The 24,087-nt window shown below is 43.2% G+C and overlaps 1 protein-coding gene across 1 annotated transcript in view; it reads left to right on the top strand.

Annotated features, from left to right (window-relative positions):
* Positions 1-24,087, top strand: part of SRD5A2 (steroid 5 alpha-reductase 2) — a 52,083-nt gene that overhangs the window by 14,795 nt on the left and 13,201 nt on the right. The window lies entirely within an intron of this gene.

Below are 24,087 nucleotides of genomic sequence, written 5' to 3'. Positions count from 1 at the left end.
ATCTCAAGGATTAGAAACTTCTCTTTGACTTTTTGTGGAAAGAATAAAATGATGTTAATGAGATTTGATACCAATTAAGATAACCACTGGAGGAAGGTGATTGTATAATTTTATTAAGAGACAGGTTTGTTATATATCATAGACCTATAGCTAATCTACGACAAATCGGAAGTCAATAGTTTTTATTGTAATAGTTATTAATTTGTTCTGTTTGTTTTGTTTTGTCTTTGAAAATTTGAATAAAAATCAATGATAAAAAAAGAGAGAGAGAGTTGTGGCACAGCAATTGCAAGTACTCTTGGATGAAACAGATTATCTTCACCCATTCCAATCTAGGTTCAGGCCTGGTTATGGGACTGAATCGGCCTTGGTCACCCTGGTGGATGACCTTTATCGGTAGAAGGACAGGAGGAGTGTGATCCTTTATTCTTACTTGATCTCTCAGTGGCTTTTGATACCATTGACCATGGTATCCTTCTGAGCCGCCTTGGTGACATGGGTATCAGAGGCACTGTTTTACAGTGGTTCCAATCCTACTTCCAGGGTTGTTTTTATAGAATAGCATCGGGTGATTATCTTTTGGCCCCCTGGCAGTTGTGCTCTGGGGTATTTCAGAGTACCATCTTGTCCCTGATACTGTTTAACATCTATATGAAGCCCTTGGGAGTGGTCATCAGGAGATTTGGGGTGAGGTGTCGGCAGTATGCTGATGATACCCAGCTCTGTTTCTCTGTAACATCTGAATTGGAAGAGGCCATGCAAGCCCTGGACCAGTGTCTGGACTCAGTGGTGAGCTGGATGAGGGCCAATAAAATGAGTCTGAATCCTAGCAAAATGGAGGCACTGTGGGTTGGTGGTTCCTGAGTTCAAATAATTGGTCAGTTGCCTGCTTTGGGTGGGGTTGTACTCCCTCTGAAAGAGCAAGTTTGTAGTCTGTGGGTGCTCCTGGATCCATCTTTGTTGATAGAGGCCCAAGTGACCTCAGTGGCTAGGAGTGCCTTTTACCAGTTTCAATTGGTAAGACAGATGTGGCTGTTTCTGGACCAGGATAGCCTGACCATGTTGGCCATGCACTAGTAACCTCCAGATTGGATTACTATAATGTGCTGTAGGTGGGGCTGCCCTTGAGGTGCAGCTGGTACAAAATGAAGCTGTGCGACTGCTCACTGGACAGGGTATTGTCAACATATATTGCCCGACTGCTGAAAGAATTGCACTGGCTGCTCATTAGCTACTGGGCTAAGTTCAAGGTTCTGATTTTGTTGTACAAACCCTATACAGCTTGGGACCAGATTCCTGAAAGATCGTCTTATCCCAGATAAATACGGTCTGCAGGTGAGGGCTTCCTGCAGATACCATCTTATCAGGAGGTCCGTTCCACACAACACAGGAAGTGGACCTTTAGTGTTGTGGCTCCTACCCTTTGGAATTCCCTCTCCTTCAATATTAGGCAGGCACCATCTCTGTTATCTTTTCAGTGCCTACTGAAGACCTTCCTCTTTCAACAAGTCTTTTAAGTGGTGATCTTATCCCAGCCTGCATCTGTGTTGAAATTGCTTTTAAATATGTTTTTAAAGCTTTTTTAAAAAGATGTTTTTAAACATGTTTTGTTTTAATATATTTTAATGTTTGTTTTTATCATGTCTTGGAGTGTTTTAGTTTTAGTGTTTTTGTTTGCTACCCTGGGCTCCCACTGGGAGGAAGGGCGGGATATAAACAAACAAGCAAACAAACAAATAATAAAACCTAATGTGACAGTTAAATTATACAGCGATGAAAGTGGCTGCATGCTATAGCCAGGATGGATCTTTCGCATTTCACAATGTTAAATTGAAAATACCGCCCATGCCATTCGGATGCTTCCCATAAGCTCATTTCAAAACAAAACCTTACAAAACTTGTAGTCCTGAACTCAGAAATGCTTGCTTAACAATCCTGTAAGGTTTCATGGCAATACACAAAACAGTCAGAGAGAATCGATAATTCAAAGTGTAAAAAGAGAGAGAAAAGCAGACCCTTGTTGGACTTTTTCTGTCAGTGTTCTTATAATTTGTTGAAATTAATTAAAATCAGCCATGTTCACAGAGTACCTGTAATCCTGTTACTGACCTTGCCCCATACTCTGACCTTCATCTTCTGCAGTTTAAAAGTTTAAAAAATGCCTGGCTGATTTTTAATTAATTTAAGAAATTTAGTGTCGGAGTCAATGATAAGGTCGGACATGCTCAGTAAGAATCAACGGTCAGTGTTCTAAAAGCCAGACTCACAGCTGCTTGGCTTGGTTAATCAGGGGTCCACACCCACACCAGACCATTATTTCACTTTAGACAGTCCTGGTTTCCCCCAAAGAATCCTGGGAAGTGTTATTTCTGAAGGGTGCTTAGAGTTGTTAGGAGACTTCCATTCCCCTGACAAAGCTCCAGTGGCCAGAGTGGTTTAACAGTCAGCCACTCTGACTGAAGCTCTGTGAGGGTAACAGGGCACCCCCTAGCAACTCTCAGCATCCTTTACTAACTACACTTTTCAGGATTCTTTGGGAGAACCCATTAATGTCTAAAGTGAAATAAAGGTCCGGTATGGATGTGGCCAGGGACAGCTTTGGTTTAAATTTGGGTGGGAAGCTACATGTGCCTGCTGCAGACTAAAAAGGTGGAGGAAACTCTGAAAAGCAATGATACTGTTCACAATGTTTTCCTTTTGGAAAGGAAAGGGGCTTCTCCTCTGCCCAGTGCCCATCTGCCCAATATCCTCCCCTCCCTCTCCCCCTTCCTCCCTCCCCCTCCACTTCCTGCCTTCCTCCCCCCTCCCTTCCCCTCCCCCAGGTCAGTTTCACCTATCCTAAGCGTGATTGTACAGGAGTAAATCCCATTGAACTAAAAAAGCATGCAAATGATCAAACCTGCCCTCCCTTCCTCCCACCTATCCCCTCCCTCTTGCCCCTGCCCTCCTCCTCCCCTTCCAATCCCCTCCTTCCCCCTCCTCCTTGCCCTCCCTCCTCCCCTCCCACTCCTCCTCTCCCATGGTCAGTTTTATCTATCTTAAGTCTGATTGCATGGGAGAAAATCCCATTGAACTCAATAAGCATGCAAATGATCATATCTGCCTTTCCTCTCCTTCTCCCTCCCATCACCTCCCTTTTGCCCATCCACTTTCAATTCTTCCCCTTTCCGCTCTCCTCCCTTACTCCTTCCTTCTCCTCTCCCCCACCTCCTCCCCCATGATCAGTTTTGCCTATCCTAACCATGATTGAATGGAATAAATCCCATTGAACTCAATAAGAATGCAAATGATCAGACCTGTCTTTCCCCTCCTTCCCCTCTCCTCTCCCTTCTTCCTCCCTTTCCTTCTTCCTCCCCTGCCCACTCCAGCCCTCTCTATCTCCTTCTATCTCCTCCTTCTCTCCCCATGGTCAATTTTACCTATCCTAAGCTTGATTTCATGGGAATAAATCCCACTAAACTCAGTCAGCATGCAAATGATCAAACCTGCTTTCCTCTCTCCCTCCTGCCTGCTCGCATCCCCCTTCTCCCTTCTGCCCTTCTTCCCCTACCTCCTCTTCCCCTACCTCTGCCCTTCCTCCTCCTCCTCCCCTGTCCTGTGGTCAGTTTCACCTATCCTATGCATGATTGCAGGAGAGTAAATCCCATTGAACTCAATAAGCATGCAAATGATCAGTCCATTCTCAGCAAACTTGCACAGGTTCTATTCCTTACCTCCCAGATTAAAAAGCTGAGAAATTCACTAACAGGCAAAAAAACAAAAAACAAAAAAAAACCTTGCAGTTTGAGAATGTACCTAGAGCCAACAGTCATTTCTATCAAACTTTAAAAAGCAGGAAAATTGGGCAGCTATTATGAATGCATCAGGGGAGCAGGAGACCTGACCTTCTCTCTGAGATATTGGACTGCTCTACAAATTTGTCAAAATGCAAACACAATTTGGGTAGTCTTTCACAGTCCAATCCACTTGCTGTGTAGCTTGGAAGAATTTGGTAACGTGCCTCAGAGCATATGGTGAGTGGTGGCAACAACTGCAATCAGCCCAAATAATAGAAACAAGACATGTGCTGTGATGATCTTGTTTTAGAAGGGAGGAAGCAACAATATTAAGACAGTTGACAGAGTTCAGATAGTTACTTTAAATATGTTTTATTTACTTTGCCATTTTAGTGAAGCTTCCTATAGTAAATCATTTCCTTTTGCTTCTGTTTCCATGAATATGTGAAGTAAAGCAACACTTTGCAACCTAGAAAAGCTCCAAAATCAATTGTGGAGTAATGATACTGACTCTTCTGCATAATAGTCTCCAGTGGACATGAGGAGTGTCTCAGTTTGCACAAGATAAAGCAGTGGGAGGTGAAATACTGTATATTCTAGCAAAATTCTAGGAAATTTCTAGGTGTGCTCTATGTTTTCAATTGACCATGCCCACGTTTCCTTAAGTGGAGTAGTTTAAGCATAGCAGGCTGAAAACATGCATCTTGGGCAGGCCAAGTTTGTTTTTTCCAACAGCTAGAGTCATTGCTTAAGTAGCAACATATTGTAATCGGTCTGATTTTACATCAAACTTCAATTTCAGATACAACTGTTAATGTGCCCAAAATAGAAATAGAACATAGCCTCCAGTTTGAAACACAACAGGCTATCTTCACCATCATGTGACACTGACCAATAAAAACGCTTTGAAATGAATAAAAATAAATTTGACACAGATTTCTAGGATGAATAATGAGAGAAATATAATTTTCTAGGTTAGATGCTCTGTAGAAACAGTAGTAACACAGGAAAGAAGCAAAGTAAGAACAAACATACAAAAATGTACTTCTCCATCTTTGGAGATGCCAGGCGTTGCCACCACTCACAATATGCTCAGAGGCACATATTACCAAATTCTTCCAAGCTACACAGCAAGTGGATTGGACTGTGAAAGACCAACCCAAATGGTGTTTGCATTTTGACAAATTTGTAGGGCAGTACAATATCTCAGAGAGGAGGTCAGGTCTCATGCTCCCCTTGTGCATTCACTATATGCCCAATTTTCCTGCTTTTTAAAGTATGATAGAAATACCAGTTGGCTATAGGTACGTTCTTAAACTACAAAGGTTTTTGTTTGCCTATTAGTGAATAATAACTATATTTCCTGAATAATTTTTCATTACCTAGCAAAAGTGGGATGTTTATTGCTATCAGATATATTTTGTATATACAGTAGGACTGAATTGGCAGTCATATTTTTTATTATGTATACTGCCTCCTGAGTGTAGGGACTCCACAGTAAGGAAAAATGGTACATTGGTGTTTTGCTGTTATCTTTGGAAGAACTTGGTGCTTCCTTTGCCCCTTGAATTCTCTCCTAATTGCCTGAAACTTGGCTCTCAACACCAATTCATAAATGGAGGAAAACAGCATGTACTTGAGTGATTCACTCCTTAATATGCACAATAAGATAAAAGCTACATTTACAGCTTCACAGCATGAACTCTTTGCAAAGTTTTATTAGATTGTTTATCTAATCAGCTTCCATCAGGACAGGTTGGTGTTATGAGTTTGGTCTGTCAGTGACTTGCAGTTGAGCCTCTTACTATGGTTTTGCCTGAAATGTCACTTGATGTAGGTCAGGAAATCCAATTACATTTGGGGGGTTGGCAACTCCTGTTTTATTATTTGTAGTTTGAATTGTGAGGGGTATCAGAAAGGGAGTGCTGATAGATGGCTGAAGGAGAAGCACCTTGGAATGCAGTGGCTGTTTCTGGAATCTGATGCAGAGCTGATAGATATGCTGCCTGCTGCAGGAGTGCTCATTTGTTTCCAAATGTTCTACTTATACATCTGTATATTTGTAAATAAAACAACTATTGAAAGACACTGAATGCCTCCAGTACTCACTCTCATGTGCTATTGTTGAACTTCTCTTTGCTTAGCAAGTAAAGAGCATGGAACACAAGTTTTAGAAGGGGGATTACTATTTCCTTGGAGAGAAATTGAGCCAGACTGGAGGAAATAGCAGCATATTTTTTGGCAGAAATTGAAGCATTCCAACAAAAAACCCTGTTAGGAGGGCTGGGAATGTTAGCTTCATAGCAACAATCCCAACAGGCAGTAGAGGCTTTGCTATGGACCCTTAACAAAAGAACCTTAAAGCAAACCTGGAGGTAGTAGTGCAGATATTCAGTTGGACCTCAGAGCTGAAATTCAGGGCCCCATGAACCCCGGATCCTCAAATAATTACCCAGAGTGTGGCAGATGATGGGGACCACAGCAAACAGACTCCATGTCAGCACCTGGATTGGCATGCCAGGGTGCACTGGAGCTGATGCTGGTTGCCCTCTCATCCTTTCTTCTTATTGAAAAGAAACAATTTATAGTTAGGACCTGGCTATCCATGCATGTACATGGGTACGGATGCTCATTTTATCATTTTCACTTTAAAATATACTTTTTCACCAGCAAAATGATGCTTATTCCAAACTTAAATGTTTATGTGAGTTTAAAATGTGAAACTGTTCATGCTCAGAGTATTTCTTTTATTAAAATCAGGGTTAGCAAACTGTTTTTGTTTGGACTTTTTTCTGTTCTGATATCAGAAATGTAGAAGTAGTTGTAAAGCATAGAATGGTGGGGGTGGTGGTGGAGAGAAGAGAAATGTCAAGCAGGCCATTCAGTCCAGGGTCTAAAATGACCTAGCTGCACCATTGCCTGGAGGACAAACTTAAAATAACTGAAAGAGAGTCTGGTGGGTGTTACATGAGGAGTTTGATCAGCAGCTACACATGATCAAAGTCAAGCCAAAAGCCTGGTTGAAGAGCACACAATTAGGGGTGACGAGATCCATACATTGAAGGAACAGCTAATGAGCTTGAACTGCTGGACAGAAAACTGAGCATCAGAGGGAAGACCCAGAGAACAGGAAAATATGTTATGCCTTACTATCTTCTTCTTGGGATGAGACGGAGGTCGCCATTGCCAGCCTTAGCACCGATGGGGATCAAGGGGAGTAAACTGAGATTGATCACCCTGCTTCCAACATCACTACTCAGGAAAATGGCCCACCAGGAGTATGCAGAATACACCCTGCCTGATCTTGGATACACCCATCCAAAATTGCCCCCAGATCATAGATGATGAGCAGAGGTCAAACCAGAAGCCCAACTGATAGCACAAAGCCTCTCTTTCCTGAGCCACACCTGGGAAGAGGCGGCTAGAATGATCACATGTTTCAGGTTAAGGCCTTGTTGATGCTCAAGGAAGGAGTGTCAGCAGCAGAGCTGGCTATAAAGCTGCCTGGTTGGTGCCTAGCAGTGACTGAGGCAAGAGCCCATGTTGTTCAGCTCAACGTGACTCTGTCGCTGGACAGCTCCCCTGCTATTCTGGAAACTTTGCTCCTTAATCTGGTGGACAGCTCCTTGGCCATGCTGGTAAAATGAGAATCTGATCCACACAGCAGTGGTGGTGGGAGAAAAGTTGGAAGATCAAGAGATAGCAGATAACAGCGCAGGAGAGTGGTCAGTCTACTGCAGCATGCAAGTGTTCCCTGAAGCAGCTTGCTTCAGTAGTGTAGGGCTTAGGGAGGAGCTGGACAGTTAGCCAGATGGAGCAGTGTGGGCAATCAGACAGATCCTGCCCTTCTGCTTCTGCCTTGGCTAGAATACAAAATGGGCACACATGGCTTCCCACAGAAGGCCAACGTTTAGACTAATTAGCACAAACCCCCAACCTCCATGTTCCCCTGTTGGTCTTTCTGCGCTGCAGCCAGTGTCAGGGCTGAATGATACTATGTAATTGGATCTCCCAACATTTTAAATATTTACTTTGAAGCGGCGGAGGCGGGGAGAGAATCCAGGTTTTAAAGGAAAAACACTGCTGGGGAAGGTTCCTTGTTTTGTGGGAGGGGAGCAATTTAGATCAGGGAAAGCTGTGTGGAAGAAAGGGTCAGACATCAGGTCAGATTTGGAGCTGCCCATGGCTACTTTTAAAATAAAAAATAAAAATCCAATCATGGATCTCTAGCACAATGTGAAGTTTGGCTGTCAGTGTGATGCCAGTTCTGCAGACATGGTCAACAGTAGTTTTAGCATTAGGAACTCCCAGATCAAACATTTTCTTTTTCAACATGGAACATACTGGAAGTGGTAAGGGAGCTAGTGCTAACCTGAAATGTGTCTTGTTTTCAACTACATGCGTTTTACTCATCCTTGCCAATCTGCCTTTCTCCTATCCAGATATCAGCAGGCTAGCAGCAGTTTATTTCAAGTAGCCCTTTGACAGCTTGAGAATGCTCATGGCAGGGGGTTGAACTCAATGGTCTTATAGGCCCCTTAAAACTTTATGGTTCTATGGCCCAGCTGCTACTATCTGTACACCAATGCACCAATGCTGTAAGGGGAAAAAATCATGTGTCATCTTATGCTAAAAGTTTTCCATTGCTGAACTGGAAATATAGACAATAAGGTTCCAACAATACATAAAATTCCCCTTCCCCATTAAGCTCTCACCTACTTTGGAGGTTGTCAACAGAAATTCATTTAGTTTTCTGGTACTTTGCCAACACAAAATAAGGAAGCATCTTGAGGATTTTGACCTCCTGATCATTTTAAATGTATGCTAGCATGTAGAGCAGAGGTGGGGAATCTTTGGCCCTCCAGATATTGTTAACTACAACTCCCGTCAGCCTCAGTGAGCATGGCTAATGGCCAGGGATGATAGGAATTGTAGTTCAGCAACATGTGAAGGGCCATAGGTTCCTACACCTGATGTAAAGTCTGCTAACTTAAGTACTTGTTTACTGGATGCTGATAAGCACCAACATAGGAGGTAAGGGAGCCTTCCTTAACTGGCATGAGTTTGATTAGATGCTGAGATTACTTACATTATATTATGGAAGCACTACTTTGCAGAACTTTTAAAAAATGCTGTTTGGCTTTATAGATCCTTTGCCCAAGATTCAAAGGATTATTTGATATGCATGCATAGAATTCATTCCATTTTATAGTAACAATTATTATTAGCCGCAACAGTAGCTGAATAATAACTTGAAACCACTTTCCCTTTCATTGCAAGTGATTTTTTTGCAGACCTGCAACCTGATTTTTTTAAAATCTTAATGTGCAATCCTGTGTATGTTTATTCAGAAGTATGTCCCACTGAATTCACTGAGGCTTACTCCCAGGTAAGTGGGCATATGATTGTAGTCTTTGTCAATTAATCTGATGGTTACATTTACATATGGATGAAAATACTATTTCTGAAGCAACAACTTTCTTTGTTGTTTTTGATAATGCATACCTGAGTCTAACAGGCCCCATCTTAAAGAGGTATTCCCTCCAGTGTGAGATAAAAAAGGGAAATGGCTCTTAAGACGGTGTTTGCAATCTGTAGTGAAAACCTTTGTTAACCTGGTGCCCTCCAGTTGCTGTTGGATTACAACTCTGGTCAGCCCCAGCCAGCACAGAGAAGGCATATGTAATCTATAAACTGCAGTCATTTTTAAAATCAGTTATATTTAAATTCTCTGAATTTCTCTGTTTTTTAATCTGGGGGTAAGAAATGGAGTCCTGTGCAAGCTTGCTGAGAATGGACTGATCATTTGCTGAGAATGGACTGATCATTTGAGTTCAGTGGGATTTACTCCCCTGCAATCATGCATAGGATAGGTGAAACTGACCACAACGGAAGGGAGGAGGGGGAGGAGGAGGGCAGTTTTGATCATTTGCATGGTTATTGAGTTCATTTACTCCTGTGCAATCATGCTTAGCATATATAAAACTGACCGGGGGGTGGAGGAGAAAAGGGAGGGAGGAGTAGAGAAGGAAGAGAGGAGGAGGAGGAGGAAGGGAGAGAAGAAGGCTAGGAGGGGAAAGGCAGCTCTGATCCTTTGTATGCTTATTGAGTTCAATGGGATTTACGGCTGTGCACTCATGGTTAGGATAGGTAAAACTGACCATGGAGGAGGAGGAGAAGGAGGGGGAGTGGAGTGGAGAGGAGAGGAGAGGGAAGAAGGAAGGGAGGGGATTGGGAGGGGAGGGGTGAAGGAAGGGAGAGGGAAGGGGCAAAAGGGAGATGATGGGAGGGAGGAGGAGGGGACGGCAGGTCTGATCTTTTCCCTTACCAGCAAATGCACTGTGTCACATTCTGTAATAACGTACATTGCTGGTAAGGCTGCACAGACATTTTCACCAAGTAGGTTGAACATCTGGTTCATATCATAGTACCTCAGTCGGTTGGATGTTCCACTTTTCATGAAGATGCGCCCATCATCTGCGTCTGGTGAGAGCTGGAAATGTACTTAGTGTAATCACTGCAACGTCTGTGTCATCATACTGATTTATCACACTGGAATATCCTGATGCGATTACATGACAGGCATGAAGCATAGCATGTCTGTCTGTTTCTGGGATGTACGTAGAGCAGGAACATTTGTCACAAATGATGGTGATGACATTTGACAGCAATATGTCTCGCATGTAATAAACATAACTGTGCTACCTAGCATCCCAGTGTACTTTGGAAGCAGCTATTCGTTCCATAGGGATCTGATAAGCGCAGATTGGTTGTTGGAATTGCACAAAAACTGCTGCCAGTTTCTCACAGGATGAGGAGGCATGATGTTTTGCATGCATGGAGTGTCCTCTGTCAACCTCCAAATCCTTTCAGCATTCTTCATAGACATAGGGTGGTATGTGTTGAACACAATATCAGTACAAAGGCAAGCACCATATATATATATATATATAATTGATGAGACGTCTGTTTCATCTTTCTGAATTCTTGGGACTGATAGGTCAGGATGAATGATTTCACTTTTTGATGAAGAGTCTGTTACTTCTCTAACCATCCACAAGAACTCAGCCCTGACATCTGATACCAAATAGTACCTTTCAACTGCAGCTTGACGCTTACTACATTTGGTTGTCCCTAATGGCCCTTGTGTCAATTTCAGTTGCTTTTGCATAAATGGCTTGATCTACACCAATGGCTATCAAATTCAGTTCTAATTTTTCTTTGATAGCTATTGACCAGTGGAGCATTTTATATATGGTGTTCATGCTGGTTTCTGGAGAATTGATAGTTGGCAGGTACCCTATACTAGTTGGGTGAACTTCACAGCCTCTCCAGATATTAATGCTGAGTCCAGTACAGCTGGGAATGATCTGGTTCTGGTTCATCAAAATCCACAGGACATTTTTAGACTTAGAGTGCAAGGTGATCTCTTCACAAGTAGGATCATTGTGATGCTTTAAGACAGGCCCAACTCTTTTCCCAGGATTGTATGGTGGTGATTCGAGTTGTGTAACAGTTAAACTTCATTGTCTTTTCTTTTTAACTAGTTAACTTAACTAGATCTGAAATTCTAAATCAGTGCAAAAAATCATTTGAAATGATATCTCACGTGACATATTTTGAAAATATTGGGGGGGAACCAGATTTCCCCCCCTCGACCCCCCTTATCTTGGGTATTTGTGCAATATTTTCTGCATCCCATTAGGCTGTTAAAAAGTTTCCATGTGAAAACTATTTGTCAGAACAGTTAGCATGCACAAGGAAAGTAAAACAAATGAGATGCTTTCTAATTTCTCAGTTTCACATCTGCCATATTTGTGATGTCACACAAACCAAAAGCTACTAAAATTGGCTGTGACAGTGGACTGGATGAGGGCTAATAAACTGAGGCTCAATCCAGACAAGACTGAGATGCTGCTAGTGGGTGGTTCTTCTGACCAGATGGTGGATGTCCAACCTGTCCTGGATGGGGTTGCACTCCCCCTGAAGGAGCAGATTCGTAGATTGGGGGTTCTCCTAGAACTATCTCTGTCACTTGAGGCTCAGGTAGCCTCGGTGGCACGGAGTGCCTACTACCAACTTTGGTTGGTGGCCCAGCTATGCCCCTGTCTGGACAGGGATAATGTGGCTTCAGTTGTCCAAGCTCTGGTAACCTCCAAGTTAGATTACTGCAATGTGCTGTACGTGGGGCTGCCTTTGAAGACGGTTCGGAAGCTGCAGCTTGTGCAAGATGCAGATTGGTAACAGGGACCAGACAGTTCAAACACATAAAACCGATTCTGGCCTGCTTGCATTGGCTGCCTGTATGTTTCCGAGCTCGATTCAAGGTGCTGGTTTTAACCTATAAAGCCTTACACTGCTTAGGACCACAATACCTGATGGAACACCTCTCCTGACACGAACCCAACCATACACTATGCTCAACATCCACGGCCCTCCTCTGGGTGCCTACTTGGAGGGAAGCTGGGAGGCTGGCAGCAAGGGAGAGGGCTGTGATGCGTCCCTCCCTGGCTCTCCCTGTCAGGTTCCTACCTGCTCGTGGTTACTGCCTGTCTCTAGGCACCACCAGGGACTCCACCAGTCCGGACCGCACTCTCTTATGGTTTACCTATCCGCTCTAGCACAGATCTCAACAGATCCCCCTGCTAGGCAACCACCAGTAACGTCCCAATACTAGTATTCCCAGAGACTCTGAATACTGGTATTGTTATTCTCTTCACCGCTGCCACCATTTGTTACAGTTCCCCTTCAGCCTTGGTCATTACCTTACCCTCCCTTCTGGTCTGTGAAACCCCAGACAAGGATCAGGCCTTTGGTAAACCAAATTAAGTATTTATTAAAGATAACAAAGCTAACAAGATTAACAAGATTTCTTCTTAAGGCACATAAGCATATGGTTTTACTCAATACTAATCTGAACTCCACCCCCCTCCTTCTTCACTCTCTCCTGGCAAACAACTCTCTCAAACCCCACCAAGCAATCCACTCTTTCTCTTCTCCCCCCCAGATTCCACAATTCACCACCTCACATTCACCCAGATTTACCTGTCATCCTTTCATTTATACTGTCAGCCATTTTAAACATTCAGCCAATCATCAAGCATTCTATTGCCCATTCACTCCCCCCCTCTTTCACTACTTACCATGTATACTCTAAACAACCAGCACTTACCATATATACACTAATATATAGGAACATCACATTTCCCCCCCCTTAAACAACTGCAGAGTATTATTCCTGTTCCAGGATTTATACGTCGCGTTAACAAATAAAAGTCTCTATGGGGAAAATGTCTTTCTTTGTTCCTCTGTCTGGTCACGTCACTGCAGTCCCAGCCACTTGCCTGGAAAGTCCATCGGCCAGTACATTGTCCTTGCCTTTGATGAACTGGAAGTCCACTTGATAGTCCTGTAGGGCCCAGGACCACCTCTGCAGCATAGTGTTATGGTTTTTCATAGTCTGCAACCATAACAAGGCCCGATGATCCGTAGTCACTGTGAATCTTCATCCCCACACGTATGGGCGCAACTTGTTCAGTCCCCACACGACCGCTAGGCACTCCTTCTGGACCGACGAATAGTTTTTCTCCCTCGGCGTCAGCTTGCGACTCAGGTACGCCACTGGATGTCTAGTGCCTTCTCTCTCCTGCAGCAAGACGACTCCCAGCGCGAGGTCCGACGCATCTGTAGCCACGATGAATGGTTTCTCATAGTCTGGTGCTATTAATATGGGTCCTTGGCACAAGGCTTGCTTCAGTAGATCAAAAGCCTTCTGACATTCATCCGTCCATACCACACGCTCAGAACACTTGTTCTTTGTTAATTCATGCAAGGGGGTTGCTATTTCCCCAAAATTTCTCACAAACTTCCTATAAAATCCAGCCACACCCAGAAATGCCCTTACTTGTTTTTTGGTTAAGGGGATCGGCCACGCTTGTATTGCCTCCACCTTGCTCCATAAGGGGTGATTTTCCCACTCCCCACCTTATGTCCTAAATAGATTACTTCCTTTAGTCCAAACTGGCATTTCTTATCTTTTATTGTGAGGCCTGCTTTTCTTAAGGCCTCCAATACTGTTGTCAGGTGTTGGACATGCTCAGGCACCGACTTGCTAAAAATGGCCACGTCATCGATATAGGCCACTGCAAAATCTGACATGCCTCGCAACACAGTATTGATTAGCCTCTGAAATGAACTTGGTGAGTTCCTTAGTCCCATGGGTAAGGTCACAAACTCATATAACCCATCTGGTGTACTGAAGGCAGTTTTGGCTCTGGATTGCTCGTCTAGTTCCATTTGCCAAAATCCTTTACAGAGATCTAGTGTAGAGATAATGGTTGCTGCCCCCAATAACTCTAACATAGCGTCTACCCTAGGCATAGGATACGCATCTGGGACAGTAATTTTATTGATTAGCCGATAATCAATGCAAAACCTTGTCGTTCCATCTTTTTTCGGAACCAGGACAATACTTGACGCCCAGGGACTGATGGATTCCCTGATCACTCCTAATTCCAGCATCTCTTCCACCTCCTTTTTGATCTCATTCAAAACCTTCCCATTCACACGGTACGGAACAGATCTGATTGGGGCATGATCTCCAGTATCAATGGAATGTATAACTATACTGGTTCGGCCAGGTTTGTTGCTAAAGAGATTCCTATAGGTTTTCAAAACTCTCAGAATCTCCTCTTTTACTTCCTCCTTCACCTCCTCTGACCATTCCACTTGATCTACCCCTCCTTTGTCTTTGCTTTCCTGTACCAAATCTGGAAGTTCAGGCCCACTTCCCTCAGGGAATATGGTAACTTGCAACACCTTTGCATCCCTGGTATGGTAAGGCTTTAATATATTTACATGAACCACTTTGCTTTTGTTTAATTGGTCTGTGGTGATTACATATGTCACTGTGTCAAGCCTTTCTCTGATGGTATATGGTCCTTCCCAATTAGCCTGTAATTTGTCATGTTTCCTGGGTATGAACGCCATAACCATATCTCCCACATCATACACACGTTCTCTGGCTGTTCTGTCATACCAGTGACTTTGCTTCTCCTGTGCATGACTCAAATTCTCTTTCACTACTTCCATCATTGATGTTAATTTATTGCGGAATTCCAATACAAAATCTACTACAGAAGTTTTGTACTCTCCCAGAGTTCCTTCCCATGAATTTTTTAGCAGTTCCAAAGGTCCCCTCACTTTTCTAGTGAACATGAGTTCAAAGGGTGAGAAGCCTGTTGACTCCTGAGGGACTTCTCTGTATGCAAATAAGAAGCATCCCAACCGTTCATCCCAGTCTTGTGGGTGATCTTGAACATAGCTTCTTATCATGCCCTTCAAAACTCCATTGATTCTCTCAGTTAGCCCATTAGTGGCGGGATGGTAAGTAGTGGTCTTTAGATGTTTTAGACCACAACATTTCCACATACATTGCATCACTTCTCCCATGAATACACTGCCTTGATCTGTCAGCACTTCATGAGGGAAACCCAGCCTCATAAAGATTTTTAATAAAGCCTCTGCCACTACAGGGGCTTCTACAGATCTCAGTGCTTCTGCGTCTGGGTACCTGGTGGCAAAATCCACCACCACCACTAGATATTTCTTGCCATGCCTTGTGGGTTTGGAAAAAGGGCCCACCAAATCTATTCCCACTCTATAAAAGGGTTGTCCAATTATAGGAAGGAGCTTTAAGGGTGCCTTGGTCTTTACTCCACTCTTTCCCACCTTTTGGCATATTCCACAAGATAGACAATGTTGTTTTACATCCTTGGAGATATTTGGCCAATAATAATGTGCAGCCAATCTCCTCTTGGTCTTTTTTATTCCCAGATGTCCTGCACATGGGACATCGTGGGCTACCTCTAGCAATCTGGTTCTGTATTTGCTAGGTACTATCAATTGCTTCACTGGTTCACATTCATCCTTTCTCTCAGCAGGCATCCACAGTCTATATAAAATCCCATTCTCACACACAACTTGATTCCTCAGTTTGTCAGTGAAAGGAATCTGTTGGGTCAGGGCTTGTTCCTTTATCTGCTTCAGACTTATATCTTTATGCAGCTCTTCCCTGAATTGCTCTGCTTCTTCCCCAGAGACCACTTGATATAGTTTGTCTTCTTCAGCAGGCCTGCTAGTGGTTGCTATGGTGACCTGAGGCTGGTTAACAGATTCCACCCTGTTTGTTTCAGCCCCCCTTAATATGGCTTCTTTTTCTCTGCCAATTTGCTGTCTGGTCACTACATATATTTTCCCCTGTGCCCCCATAACATCTCTTCCCAGTATTACTGGTTCTTGTTGCTGGGCATTAATGCCTACTTTATATTGGCCCTCTCGGCCTCTCCATTCCATTTTCACTAGGGCCACAGGCAAACTCTCTGGTTGACCCCTCACTCCTTGGATAGTCACTGTTTCCTGAGGTAATATTTCTTCAGATTTTATTAAATCTGGCCTCAGTAACGTCTGAGCGGCACCAGTGTCAAGCAATGCCCAATAAGTTGCCTCTTGTACACTCACTTCCTCTCTCACACTTGAATCCAGGTCTGTTACTTCTGTCCAGTTTATCTGGCAAAACTGAACCTTTTTCGCTGCTTCTAAAGCCTTGGGCTCTGTTTTCACTGCCCTTGTCTGAGCAGGATTACTACTGGGGTTGGCAACCTCACATTGAAAACGTAGGTGCCCCGGTCTACCACATTGGTAGCATAATTTCTCCTCACTTTTAGGGTACACAGATCCACTCTGGGGTGTCCTGTGCCCTTCAGATTTTAATGGAGGACTCACTCGCTGTGGTACCACATCCCTTCTGCCAGCACTATATGGTCTGGGTTTAAACTCTCTTGATGTTTTCCCCACCCAGCCAGTTCTATTGGAGGCGAAGTGATCCGCCATCTCTGCGGCCTCCTGCACCGATGTAGGGGAACGGTCTTTGACCAGGAGCCTTATTTCTGGTGGTAACTGATGGTATAATTGATCCAGTATCATGAGGCTTTTCACCTCTTCCACTGACTGAGCTTTGGCACTATTCATCCACTTTCCAAATATATCCATCAACTTTGCTCCCAGTTCCACAAAAGACCTCCCTGTCTGTATCTGACAGTTTCTGAAAAGCTTTCTAAAATAATCAGGCCCCAGTCTGAATCTTTTAAACACTGCTTCTTTGAATTCAGCATAGGTGACGGGCCTGTCTGAGGGGAAATATTGGTATACCTCAGCCAATTCCCCTTTAATCAGGTTTGATAAATACTGCATGTATTTATCTTCAGGTAGCCCCCACAACTGAGCTGCTTTTTCAAAGGTGCTGAGGTAAATTTGAGGATCTTGACCAGGCTCATAGACAGCAAAGTCTTTTGGAGTAATTTTTATTTTTGCTCCATCTCTGTCTTTCCTTGTCTCCTCAGAGTGAAATTTCTCTCTATCAAATTTTAACTTTTCTACTTGTAATTCAGCATCCACTGCTCGTTGCTTCTCCCTCTCCTCAAACCCCAATCTCATTCTCTCAATTTCCAACTCCCTCTGTTTTTCCTTCTCTGCACCTTCCATCCTCAATCTCTCAGCTTCCATCTTCAATCTCTCAGCTTCCAACTCCCTCTGCTTGTCTTTTTCCTCAGCCTCCCATCTTAACTTCTCTCTCAAGTACTCTATATAAGCGGGATTGCTTAAATATCCTTCTGGGGTCTCTTCCCTGACAGGTTGTTTTTGCTGGGCAGTAGCAAATCCTATAAGTGCTACCCTCAATTCATCTACCCCTTTACCCTCGTGAGGTAAATTGAATGTTATGCACTTCTCCACCAGCTCCTCTCTTTTCATTTTTATGTATTCAGCCATGGTGTTTGAGTTCACTCACTCTTTGCCACACACTCTTTGCCAGTCACTCTCACAAGAAATCTTGTTTTGTTATTTCTGTTTGCCACACCACTGTTCTGGATTCTCTAGTATTTGTATCTGGATTCTCTGTTGTTCGTATCCCACCGCTACTGCCACCACGTGTGATGCGTCCCTCCCTGGCTCTCCCTGTCAGGTTCCTACCTGCTCGTGGTTACTGCCTGTCTCTAGGCACCACCAGGGACTCCACCAGTCCAGACCGCACTCTCTTATGGTTTACCTATCCGCTCTAGCACAGATCTCAACAGATCCCCCTGCTAGGCAACCACCAGTAACGTCCCAATACTAGTATTCCCAGAGACTCTGAATACTGGTATTGTTATTCTCTTCACCGCTGCCACCATTTGTTACAGTTCCCCTTCAGCCTTGGTCATTACCTTACCCTCCCTTCTGGTCTGTGAAACCCCAGACAAGGATCAGGCCTTTGGTAAACCAAATTAAGTATTTATTAAAGATAACAAAGCTAACAAGATTAACAAGATTTCTTCTTAAGGCACATAAGCATATGGTTTTACTCAATACTAATCTGAACTCCACCCCCCTCCTTCACTCTCTCCTGGCAAACAACTCTCTCAAACCCCACCAAGCAATCCACTCTTTCTCTTCTCCCCCCAGATTCCACAATTCACCACCTCACATTCACCCAGATTTACCTGTCATCCTTTCATTTATACTGTCAGCCATTTTAAACATTCAGCCAATCATCAAGCATTCTATTGCCCATTCACTCCCCCCCTCTTTCACTACTTACCATGTATACTCTAAACAACCAGCACTTACCATATATACACTAATATATAGGAACATCACAAGGGCCTTCTCAGTGGTGGCCCCCAAATTATGGAATGATGTTCTTGATGAGGTGCGCCTGGTGCCAACACTGTTATCTTTTTGACACCAGGTCAAGACTTTCCTCTTCTCCCAGGCATTTTAGCATGTGTTTTTTAAATTGTGTTTTTAAATTGTTTTTTGTCTTTTAAAATTTGTATATTTGTTTTTAATGTTTTTAACTGCTGTAATCCGCCCAGAGAGCTTCGGCTAGGGGGAGGTATATAAATGTAATAAATACATACATACATACATACATACATACATGCATACATATATACATACATACAATTTAAAAGTTATCATACCAAAAATTAATGCTCTAGCAATGCAGAATTGAATGGCATGTGTGAAATTTATTCCCTCAATATGAAACTGACCCCCCCTTTTTCAGCCATCTGGCTCTGGGACTATCCAGTACAATCCTATACATTTCTATTCTGGGGTAAGTCTCATTGAGTTCAATGGAGCTTATTCCCAAGTAAGTGGGAGATACTTTGTGTTGTTACTTAAATGTACCCTTATCTTTTATTAAGGGTACTTTTTGAATATTATTTCCAGGGCACACAACTGACTAAAAAGGTTTGTTTGCTAAATTACCTGTTTTGATAGAGGAATTGATTGGCTGAGTTTAAATAACTGTACATATAAATAAGCATAATTTATTTATTAGCGTCATTTATATGCCATCCCATAACATAAAATTCTCTGGGCAGCTTGCAGTAATAAATGTAAACACCAATTTAAATGTGAAATAAAATCATGAAATCAAAAGCAACATAAATATAAGAAAACAAAACTTGCACCAATCCAAATTGTAAAAAACTGAGATAACCAGGCTACATGAGTTATTTAAAATCCATGGGTGAACAGAAAGGTTTTCACCTGGTGCCAGGTGAACCTCTTTGGGAAGTCTATTCCATAACTGTTGGGTTACTACTTTAAAAAAAGCCCTCTCCGTGGAGGTTACCTGCCCCACTCTATTTAGCAGGGACACTCTGAGCAGGATCCCCTGAAGAAGATCTAAAGTCCAGGTGTGTACATAATCTTAATGTAATTGTCTTTTTGATATGTTGAAGGACAGGTAGAGCACATTTTGATTTACTTACAGTTCTAGATTGTAAAATGTTTTAGTACAAAGACTTGTTTTATTTATGAAAGTCTGTAAAGCACCATATACACTGTATGATGAATAAAAAAGAAAACACAGAAGCTTGGTGTCAAATAGAAAGGACTTTTTCTTCAATTCTGATTACAGCACAGTAAAACCCCAGACAGTATGATGGGATTTAGACCCCTCTCCTAGAATAGGAAAGAAAGGTGGTGAGTGTTGGTAGATTGCATACATTTTCACAATATCAAATATTCCTTGTGAAATATTGCAATAGGTTGGCCAGAGACAGGTTGGCATGGATGTGGAATGTAGGTGAAAACAGCTCTCTCTCCAGTTTCAGTAGATTACTTTCTAGCACCAATAAGCCACTGGCATATCACTGAAACGAACTCCAAATATGCCCCCTACATTCTGAAATAGTGATGTGCCAGGAGACACCTGTGCTCAAATGGAGGGGGGGAATAAAGCTGCCAATGCTCTGTGTGTTGACCTATTGAACTGTGTGTTGTAGCATTTGCCTAGGCAGTTGAGTACCCTCAGTTCCTGGACTAACTCCACCCAAGCTGGTAATTGGATCTTCCTGGACAGGAAAGACCATAAGATGACTTCCCATTCCCATTAAGCCTTGTTTGAGGAACAAAATCCTTATAAGCTTTGATGTGTTCTTTTGTTGGTCTCTGACCTTAGTTTACTTCTCTGTGCTGCCTGTTGATTTGCCTTTTAGTCTTACTCTGAGGCCCAGTGTTATGACCCAGGACTGGGGGGGGGTGCTTCGAGGAGGGGGATTCTGACTTTTAGGACTGGGGTTGAGGGAGGAGGGCTCTCAGCATGCCCAGCCACCTGCCCCCCCCCATGGAAGCATAGCCTGGGCAGTCAGAGGCTGCTCCTTTGGATAATCCCCCCATGCCTGAAGTGTTGCTTTGCCAACTTTCTGATCCCAAACCAGGCACCCAGCCACTTCCCACGCCTGAACAGACTGTTAGTCCCCATCATTCGGAGGGGGAAGCTGAGGTCCAGCCCCCTTTGCCCCATTCCCGCTGGCTTCTTAGATGCGAAGAGCAACGGTCGGGGTTAAGGAGGAGCTGTTGTCTTCACACGAAAGAGAAACCTACTTAAGTGGGCAATGAAGGGGGGGAAGTTGCTGCGTCAATGTCAGTGGTTGCGAAGACATGCTTAGTAATAGAGAGGGAATTAGTTCCTAGAAAGCACAATTAGGTGAATGAGTTGGAAAGCTTTTGACATAACTGTAACAATAAAAAGAGAAAACCTCACACAACCGGGTGCATCTGCATCTCTTGGCTTCAGGCAGGACACCTGGACGACTAGTTTTGTCTGATGGGTCTTGGCTCATTTCACACTGCTGCCCACACCCTTAACAAGATGTGACATCCTCTGCTAATACTTGCAAATTCCACATGAATTAAACCTTGAAATATTACATCAGGGCTGGCTCTCAGGTAGCCTGTGCTAAGAGTTTTATCAGTATTCGCCTAACTTTAGTACCACTCCCTATATATATATATATTGTATTTTATGTATTTTAATTGTATTTTAGGTATTTTATTTTATTGTAACGTACGTGTTTGATTTTATTTTTGTAAGCCTCCCTGAGTGCCCTACTATAGGGTAGAAGGGCAGGATAGAAATATTTTAAATAAATAAATAAATAAAAATAAACTAGTTATTCCCACTATTGGGAGGTGGCTGAGGATGGCCCCCACCTCTACACCATGCTAGGTCTGATCCAGCTGGATGTAAACACTGCAGGGATGGAAATTACATGGTGCAGCTGCAGGAGCAGTTTGAAGACACCAACTCAGCTCCTAACTGCATGTAGGGTCATGGGCAGCCGGACTGGGGAAGGAGAGAGAGAAAGGCAAGCAACAGCAGCAACAAATGCAGCAGCTGCAACTGACACATTTAGGGGGAACCTTACCGCAACCTCAGAGGGAGCAAGGAAAGCAGAGAAGAGACAGACATAAGGTGGGGACAACTAAAATAGAGGAGTGTGAGTGGGGCAACTGCACAGTCCTGGGCACTAGAGATACCCTGGGGAGAGAGAAATGGCTATCGAAACTCTGGATGGTGATTAAAACTGCACAATTAAGCCTCACAGCAGTCTTAATTGTTTATGATTGCTTACGATAAGAAGAGTCCCAGACTTCCTTACTAAAAAAATAAGGGACTTAACAAGTCAACAAAATGGAGGAGACCTAGGTCTCTGAAGGAATCCTGTTAAGATGCTGCATTTTTCTAGTGCTGTAACTTAGAACACCCTTTTTAGTTACTTACATGGCCACACCTTCTAGCTTTCCTCATGTAATACTCTCTTGAGGTTTATAAGGAGTTAGGTGAAGAAAAGCTGCTTATTCCTGTTAAAATAATCTTCCAGGCATTTTGTCCTACAAATCAATTTGTTCTCTTCTTGGCAGCCTACCCCAACCACTGTTGTACTGGCAGGGACCCTGCTCTCTCTTTGGTCTGGGAAATGATTTACTTTCCCTTTGAAAAGTTGCCAGGTTGTTTCTTTTGTTGAATCTGATGTTTCCTTCTCTGCGGCATAAATTGTTCATCTGGCCGCTTTTGAAATTCTAATATTGGTCTGGTGCCATCCTTGTGTAAGATATTGAACTTGAAACAGTTAATGGAGCCACACGTTAGAGATCCAATTTACCGTGCCATAGCATGTTGCTGGCCTGTTTTTTCAATTTCCTGTCTTAAAAAGCAAAATATTTATCTGTGATTGTATATATGCCAGAAAAGCACTGTTCGCTACACTTATTTAACAGAGATATTAACAGCTAAATGTATCTTGCCATCACCACCATCTGGCAGTCTGTGAATGCAGATCTAACTCTCCAAGAAAGACTGATAAACTAGAAAGCAGGTCAGATGAGATACACATAGCAAAATAGACAGCACAGTTATATGTACTACAGTAGGGCCCCACTTTACAGCGCTTCGCTTTACAGCTTTCCGCTAATACAGCAGTTGTGAATTGTAGAAAGGCCCCGCTTTACAGTGCTGGTTCCACTTTTACGGAGTTTTTTTGCCGCTGGGTGCCATTTTGGTCAATGTAAGTCAATGGGATCTGCTTTACAGTGGTTTTCGCTTTACAGCGGGGGTCCAGAACATAACCTGCTGTATGAATGGGGCCCTACTGTACATATGATAATTTGTTGTTGTTATGTGCCTTCAAGTTGACTACGACTTATGGCGACTCTATGAATCAGCGACCTCCAGCAGTATCTGTCATTAACCACCCTGTTCAGATCTTGTAAGTGCAGGTCTGTGGCTTCCTTTATGGAATCCATCCATCTCTTGTTTGTCTTTCCTCTTTTTCTACTCCCTGCTGTTTTCCCCAGCATTATTATATTTTCTAGTGAATCATGTCTTCTCATGATGTGTTCAAAGTAGGATAACCTAAGTGTCATCATTTTAGCTTCTAATGATAGTTGTGGTTTAATTTGTTCTAACACCGAATTATTTGACTTTTTTGCAGTCCATGGTATCCGCAAAGCTCTCCTCCAACACCACATTTCAAATGAGCTGATTTTTCTCTTATCCACTTTTTTCACTGTCCAGCTTTCACATCCATACATAGAGATCGGGAATACCATGGTCTGAATGATCCTAACTTTAGTGTTCAGCCAAAGCTTGGAAAAGTTACTTTTTTGAACTACAACTCCCATCAGCCCTAGCCAGCATGGCCACTGGATTGGGCTGATGGGAGTTGTAGTTCAAAAAAGTAACTTTTCCAAGCTCTGATTTGCATTTGAGGACCTTTTCTAGTACCTGTAGGGTAAACACAGTTTCTTATCTAGCGGTGATCAGTACTTGGAAAGTTTGGCTTGTATGAAGCATCTCTTCATATGAGGTATTTTTTCTAGTTATACAAAATATGACAAACAGTGCTTGGGGAGAGAGGTAGGGATTGGGAGATGGGGTCTATGCAAAGAACCAAATGCCAGTCAGTACAGCAACTCTCCACAGTTGCTGTACATAACCTTCTGGTTGCACAGAACTTCTCTGCAATGTGAGGCACAGGTATCTGTGTAGGCCAGGAGTGGGGAACCTTTTTTCAGCCTGAGGGCCACATTCCTTTCTGGGCAACATTCCAAGGGCCACATGCCAGCAGTGGGTGGGGTCAGAAGCAAAAATGGCTGGAGCAATGAATATACAGTTTTCCTTTGTATAGTAGGCTACACGCACTCACACACCCTTCTCTATCCTCCATTCAGGCAAGTGAGTGTCATCAGAATTCAAGGACACATTCTAGCAAGGCAAAAACGCTCACAGAGGATATGAAGTGAGGCCAGTGAGGTATATGGCTTGGGGACAGTTCCAAAGGCCAGTTAGAGAGGCCTGAAGGGCTGCATTTGGTCCATGGGCCTGAAGTTTCCCATCCTTGGTGTAGGCTGTCCAAATGTCTAAGTAGGTGTCTACTGACTGATGTTCAAAATTAAACAGCACTGTCAAATCTTC

This window comes from Rhineura floridana, chromosome 4, assembly GCF_030035675.1.
Source record: "Rhineura floridana isolate rRhiFlo1 chromosome 4, rRhiFlo1.hap2, whole genome shotgun sequence".
Lineage (NCBI taxonomy): Eukaryota > Metazoa > Chordata > Lepidosauria > Squamata > Rhineuridae > Rhineura > Rhineura floridana.
Note: the sequence above shows the minus strand (reverse complement) of the source record. Positions and strands in the feature narration are given on the sequence as shown.